We start from the raw sequence: 7,603 nt of genomic DNA on the forward strand, positions 1-7,603 counted from the left end.
GGGTTTGAACCACCAGCTTTCTGGTTAGCAGTCACCAAGCAAATTATCCAAGAAGCTGGACTATATAAAGAAGAACGTGGCATCAGTGTTGGAGCAAGACTCGTTAACAACCTGTGATATGTGAATGACACAACTTTGCTGAAAGTGTGAGGATGACATGGACTGCCAATAGAACTAATGAATCTGTCCTGGAACAAGTGCAGCCAGAATGCTCCTTGGAAGCAACAATGGCGAGACTTAATATCATCTACTTTGGTCATCTTGTAAGAAGGGACCATTCCCTGGAGAAGGACATCATGGTTGGTAAAGTGGAGGGTCAACGAAAAAGGGGAAGGCTCTTGACAAGATGGATTGATACAGTAGCTGCAACAGTGGGTTCAGGTATGGCAAGGATTGTGAGGCTGGCACAGGACCAGGCAATATTTTGTTTTGTTGTGTGTGAGGTCGCTGAGTTGGAGACAACCCAGTGGCACCTAACAACAACAACAACATGGGTTTGGAGATTTCTTTACCTTTTCAGTACTTTCCAAATATTCTCAATTGTTGTTGTTGTTGTTATTTACCATTGAGTTGGACCCGACTCATAGCAACTCCTCCTTGGGTTTCTGAGGCGGTATCACTACGGAAGTAGACTGCCCAACCTTCCTTCCAAGGATATTAAATCTAGAAACAAAAAAGAAATACTAAATTTGATGAGCAAGTATACATTACAATTGTATTACATTTGATTTAATAAATGATGTTGGGAATCATCTCCTAGTGAATGAATAAATAATTTGTGCATTTACCACTGGTAATTCAAGAATAAAAGCTAGTTTTAAAAAGTGGCTCTTCTCTCTCTTTTGTCCTCTGAACAAATGGATCATTCAGAAACCACAGAGAGGTGCTCCTTTCTCCACAGTGGCTAAGCTAAAGCATTAGCATATGTGTCCCTGTTATGGCTCCCTCACAGTTCCCTCTCATAGATGATTGCAGAGAAAATTTGGAGGCAACGTGACTGCTCCCCAAAGAGTTTGCATAAGTCCATGTCTTTAAGTCATCTCTTGCTTTTGTAGGCAACTGCCATCAATTTTTTTAAAAAATAGAAATTTTCCTGGACATTATTATGTCTTGTGATCCCAGTGATTTCCTTCTGCACTCTAGATTTTGATAACGGGATAGAAGGAGGCAGATTGTACGATGATAAATGATCATAGTTTCTTTTAGCAAAAACACAAACTGGAATTACATCCACAAGTCCTCAAGAAGGTCTCATTGCTTACAACTCTTGACATCACTGAATTTTAAGCCACGTCACCAAGTTACAGCATCCACGAAAATGCATTATGCACACCCATCTTCACAAAGACAAATTGGGTATGTGTAAGACCATACATCTATTTGCAAGCACATTCTGCAATAACTGCATCTATCACAGCTTTTGTAGCATTGTTAAAAAAAAAAAAAAAAAGTATGTCTTTGAGGATCAGATGCATACCTGTATATAAGCTCTGACCCCATAACTTACTGGTATGGAAACTTGTTCAAGTGATTCTATTCACTCAAAAATTAGTTCTTTATTACCTTTCATGACCCAGCCACTGTGCTAGGTTCAAGGGACCTAATTATGAATATAATAGGTTTGGTTCTCTGCTATTATGGAGTTTAGTCTAGTGGGAACATAGCCATCAACCAAATGACCACAGAAATAAATAAATGAAACCCAAAACAATTAGTTACATATAAACCCCACATCTTTTTAAACAATTCTGGTGGCTGAACAGTCGTGGGTAGACCAATGTGTAATGGGTGAAAAGTTTGTGAGTAGGCACTGGACCAGAGAGAATTTCTCTGTCTTTTTAATGGAGGTGAGGGGGTTTGTTAAGAGTGATCACCACAGGTAATTAGAGCTAGACTGAGGGGACTCCAGCAGGGAAGGAGTACATCTAGTACATCTGCTGTATTGGCTGGGACCTACTTGGTAGGAGAGTCAAGGTGCAGACAGCCTTAAGCCTTGGGTGTGTGCAACCAGAAGTGTCAGGAAAAAGTAAACTTGGGTAGCAATTTTAGAATAAAATTCTAACACTGTGATAAACTGTTGCTTATCTTGCTCTCCAAATCTCAAGAAATGTCTCCAAAATATTTTTAATAAAATGTTAAGTGATTTTGCATTTACAGTGTAAAATTATGACAGGTCCAGGCATACATACTAATCAGCAAGAGCCTGAGAGAAAACTCTATCCATACAGATAAAAGGACATAGACAAGATATAAATTGGCATAGGGCTAGGTATAAGGAACCCTGGTGACATAATGAATAAGAACCAGCTGCTAAATGAAAGGTTGGCAGTTGAAACCCATGAGTGTCTCCACAGAAGAAAAGATCTGGAGATCTGTTCCTGTAAAGATTATAGCCTAGGAACCACTATGGGGCAGTTCTACTCTATCATATAGGATATGGCACACAACAACAACAGGTACAGGTATAAGAGTAGGTATGTTTTTATTACTAGCCATTGAATTGATTCTGACTCATGATGACCCTTTTTATATACAAAGTAGGACTGCTCCATAGACTTCTCTTGGCTGTATTCTTTATGGAAGCAGATCCCCAGGCCTTTACTTCCACAGTAGCATTGAGTGGGTCTCAATCACCAACCCTTAGGTTAACAGACTCTATAGATATAGGTATAAATATAGGTATAGATAGAATACTGCTATGAGAAGTAGAGCAAAACAACATAGCTTAGATGGATGGATTAGGGATACTTTGAGAAATTATGTTTTATCCGAGACCTAAAAGAGGAGTAAGAATAGCCACCCAAATTCTAGGAGAGTGCTTTAGGTAGCCTGGTGCAAACAGCACAGGTGAAGGCAAGACACATATAGCATGCTCCAGAATGAAAAGGCTGCCATGAAGCTGGAGTAGAGTGAGCAAGGACAGGGTGGGAAAAGCTGAAGCTGGAGGAGTGGGTGGGGTCAGAATAGGAAGCACTCTATCAGTTCCCACAGGACTTCACAGACAGGATTTTACACTGAGGAGCAGTATGAATCAATATGCATTTTTAAAAGGTAATTTTGGCTTCTACGTTGAAAATGAATTGGATGGCAGCCAGAACGAAAAGGAGAACAGTTATTACAAGAGTCTAAGTGAGGGATGATAGTGACTTGAACTAGTGTATTGACCCTGGATATGGAGCTAAGTGGAGTATGTGAGATGTATTCTGGAGGTGGAATCGATAGCTTTGGTGATGATGTGAGTGTGAGATAAAGGGATGGTAGGCCTAATAATAAAATGGGAGGTAAAAAGAATCCACCACACAGGTTCAAGGTGAGAGAATTAAATAGGATAATGCATATAAGGTACAGAGGAAACTTTCATAATATAAAAGCTGTTATTATAAGTGTAAATATAATTATAACTTTTCATCTATTTGTAGTCTTCCAAATTGTCCATAATGTATCTTTATACGGTTTAGAATAGAAGAAAATTGAAGGTTGATAATTGGTCAATTTTGAACGATCAGAACCTTTCCTTAGATGCACACGGGTCCTTGAAGTTACTGTCAATTTATACTTGTTTGGAATGACTCCTGATAACTTCACAGCTTTCTGAAATCAGCCTCAAGCAGGAGGAGAACTGCTTAGGTTTCTGAACACTCACTAAAGTGTCAAAGAGACCACAGAGAAAAGAAAGATGGGGGCTTTTTCCTTAGAGAATTGCCTTCACAGAAGCCATGCAAAGTAACCGTCAGGGGCCACATAGATTCAAACTCAGCTTAGAGTTTTGCTAACTTGAAATTTTGCCTTTATATCTTGCAATCATAATTCTGTGAAAAGGGAAATGTAGGTTTTTGTTTTTTGTTTCTGTTTTTTACATGGCAAATACTTGACCTTTTGTAAAGGTGTCATTTTCTCAATAAGACTAAGGGAGTGACAAGAGAGATGGAGGGTAAGAGAAGCCAATGATAGCTATTTACTTGTTGAGAAAAGAAAAGTACATACTGCAAAAGAGCTATGCAGCAGGCTGAAACACAACGCTCTCCAGGTCACTATCCAAAATGACAGACCTTCATCTTATCACTGAAGACCTCTGCTGTTTCCTCAAGAAAAATGAGCATTAAAGGATATATATATATTTTTCTTCCCTACAGGTATCTTTCTACTTGTCAGCCTGGTTGTTTTTAAGGTTTCAGTAATGAGCAAAAAAGCAAGCATAAGTTCTTCAGAAGAGTCTGGATGTGGGTCATGATAGATAAAAATTTCTCAAGGCCTCTGGCAAACAGAACTACAAATATGTCATTAACCTTGACCACTGAAGATGCAGTAGGACCCTCCAGAAAACTGAGCAGACTCATTGAATCACCCTTATCTGTTTCCTTGTTTTCACTGATTTATTTTCAAAGTTTCTGCAACAATTAATTGGTTCTTATTTACAATATCCTTCTGGAGTGAATCAATGCTATTATGCCTTGTGTAGTTCAATATCACAATATTATCTCAATGACATTTCAATCCACTTACTGTGTTCCATGAACTGAAAGATGTCTTATTGTCATGTTAGCTATTAATGCAGGTTTGCAAACTGCCCTAAAAATAAAATGTCTTAGTGTTAGTATTATTTTTCTACTCACTAAATAAATATTTCCTGACTAACACAACTTAAGAAGGTTAGACTTTTAATATCTTTATTGTTGTTATTGTTGTTAGGTGCCATCGAGTTGTTTCCAACTCACAGCAACCCCATACACAGCAGAACAAAACAGAGCCTGATCCCGTGCCAGCTCCATGATCCTTGATATACTTGAGCCCATTGTCTCAGCCACTGTCTCAATCCATCTCTTTGAAGGCCTTCCTTTCTTTCATCAACCCTCCACCTTACCAAGCATGACATCCTCCTCCAGGGAATGGTCCCTTCTAACAACATGACCAAAGTAGGTGAGACAAAGTCTGGCCATCCTCATTTCAAAGGAACATCTCAGCTGTACTTGCTCCAGGACAGATCTGTTAGTTCTTTTAGCAGTCCATTGTACTTTCAGCATTCTTTGCCAGCACCACAACTCAAAAGCATCAACTCTTTTTCAGTCTTCCTTATTCATTATCTAGCTCTCACATGCATAAGAGGCCATTGAAAATATCATGGCTTGTGTCAGGCGCACCTTAGTCCTCAAGGAGACATCCTTGCTCCTTAGCACTTGAAAGAGTTCCTTTGCAGCCGACCTGTCTGTGCTACATGTAGTCTAATGTCCTGACTGCTGCTTCCATTGGCATCAATTGTAGAACCAAGCAATGTGAATTCTTTGACAACCTCAATCTTTTCTCCATTTGCCATGATGCTGCTTATTGGTCCAGTTGTGAGGAGTTTTGTTTTCCTTATATTGAGATGTAATCCATACTGCAGACTGTATTCTTCAATCTTCATCAGTAAGTGCCCCAAGTCATCCTCACTTTCAGCAAGCAATTGTTGTTATTAGGTGCCATGAAGTCAATTTCAACTCATAGCAACCCATGGACAGAGTAGAACTGCCCCATAGGGTTTTATAGGTAGTAACCATTATGGGGGCAGATCACCAGGTCATTCTCCCATGGACCCACTGAGTAAGTCTGAACCTCCAACTTCTCAGTTAGCAACTGAGCACTTAACAGCTGTGCCACCTACGTTCCCTAATTTAATATCTTTAGCATGTTAGAATAGCCCACCCCTTCTCATGGCTGCTCTAGTTCCCCTTATAGAATTTTAGGGAGCACCTGCACTCTCATGTCTCTTTTTGCAATAGGGAAGAGACTGAGAGGTGTAATGAGGATGGAGTAGTGATCCTCCCTTTGGAGTCATGACTGTCTCCACATTACTATTGCTTAGTGTGTACATATAACTAAATTCCCTCTATCACAATATACTTTATGCATCTATCTCATCTGAAGCAAACTCCCTAAAAGAATTCCTTATTCATTTCTATATGGTCTTTGCCTGGCATGGAGTGTGCTTTCAAAAATTTGTGTAGGATTGGATGGAATCAGTTTAAAGCAGAAATACTGTACACAGTTGGCTTTCTCCTTTAGCACAGCTCAATAAAATGGTTGCCAACCTGGTTGTTATTTTTCAGGTGCTCTCAGCTGAGGGTGGCAAAAAGCCAGGTAAGTGTGATGAAAACTGATAGTGTGTTTCTCTTGCTTCTAGGGTTCTGGGTCCTTGCCACAGGAGAGAGTGGCAGGGAACCAGAAATTGAAACCTGAATAGCACAAGCAGGGTGAGTACTTGCCCTACACTAGAGAGTTCCATAATTATAACTTCTTATAACTGAGAATGCTAGTACTAAATCAATGGGTTAGACTCATTCATAATTCTGGAATATTCTATGAGAATCATTGTAGGTTAAAAAGTCAAACAGAAATGAGAGAAAAGTTAAAATACCTGTTGTTTCATTATTGGATTGTACACAAACCTCTAGGAAACTTCTGCTTTTTAGCTTTTTGATTCAGAGCTATAGAAACTTTTAAAAATCAAGAATCATACAGGAATGATTCATGACTTTCTTCTCGATCTCAAGTTTACAACATCTGTACTGATATTTAAGTTGAAAGACTATGGGGGGAGAAGGTGGGTGATTTGTCCCAGAGCAAAGAAGCCACATGGCAACAATTTGAATAGAGCAGTGTCCATGTCAGTCCCAGGGGCAAGAACCAGTTCTCATGGTGGCAGCAAGGTGAAAGCATGAGACCCCTGTGCCTCCCTCTGAGAAAAGATGTGTTTGCTTAGGACCAGGACTTAGAACGAAGGGTATTGCTGTGGCAGTGGTTAATTTTGTTATTATTACAAGCACTATCACAAATTACATATACATGCAAACACACATACAAACCACCCATCTCAAGATGTGGAATTTTAACTATGCAATAACAGATATCAATATGCTTCCATTGGCATCATTTACATAACCAGTATTCAATGGCTCAGATTTAAGAAAAAAATTTGGATCACTGACCTATGACAGTAGGCCACTGAGTGTCCAAAGATTATTTGAATCATACTCTACTCATTCTACTTCCTCTCATGATTTACTTATTTTATTCTTCCCTTCTTAACTTCTGTGTATCTTATTTCTTCCATATTTTCTGAAGCCCTGCCCATGATACTTTGTGGGCAAAGGCTAAGTGTGATAGTGAAGCATACAGTTAAAATTACAGCCAAACTTTTCTTGTAGAGTTGTGTACTATTGTGCAGTAGCCCAAGTTCTGGAAACAGGAGAAATACACTATCAGTGCTCATCATATCTGCCTGAATTTTTACCATTGTCAGCTGAGAGTACCTGAAAAATTCCATAGTAACAGTCATTTTATTGAGCTGGGGAAAAAGGGAAAGACAACTGTGCATAGTATCCCTACTTTAAATTTATTCCATTCAATCCATCACATCTTTTTCAAAGTTTTCATGTAACTAGCCACACTGACTAACTCTTTAGTTAGCCTCTTAAGTCATCTGGTCCATCTGTGACATGTAATTCTATGGTATTGTAAAAGTAACATCCAAAGCCGTGATTGCTGGGGGTCTATTTAATGGTGTCTCAAAGAGATATCATGGCTTCTATGTTTCTGCATAGAGGACAATTTATTTTCACTTTGGATT

Source organism: Orycteropus afer, unplaced genomic scaffold, assembly GCF_000298275.1.
Source record: "Orycteropus afer afer isolate SDZICR_OR568_19922 unplaced genomic scaffold, OryAfe1.0 scaffold00022, whole genome shotgun sequence".
Classification (NCBI taxonomy): Eukaryota; Metazoa; Chordata; class Mammalia; order Tubulidentata; family Orycteropodidae; genus Orycteropus; species Orycteropus afer.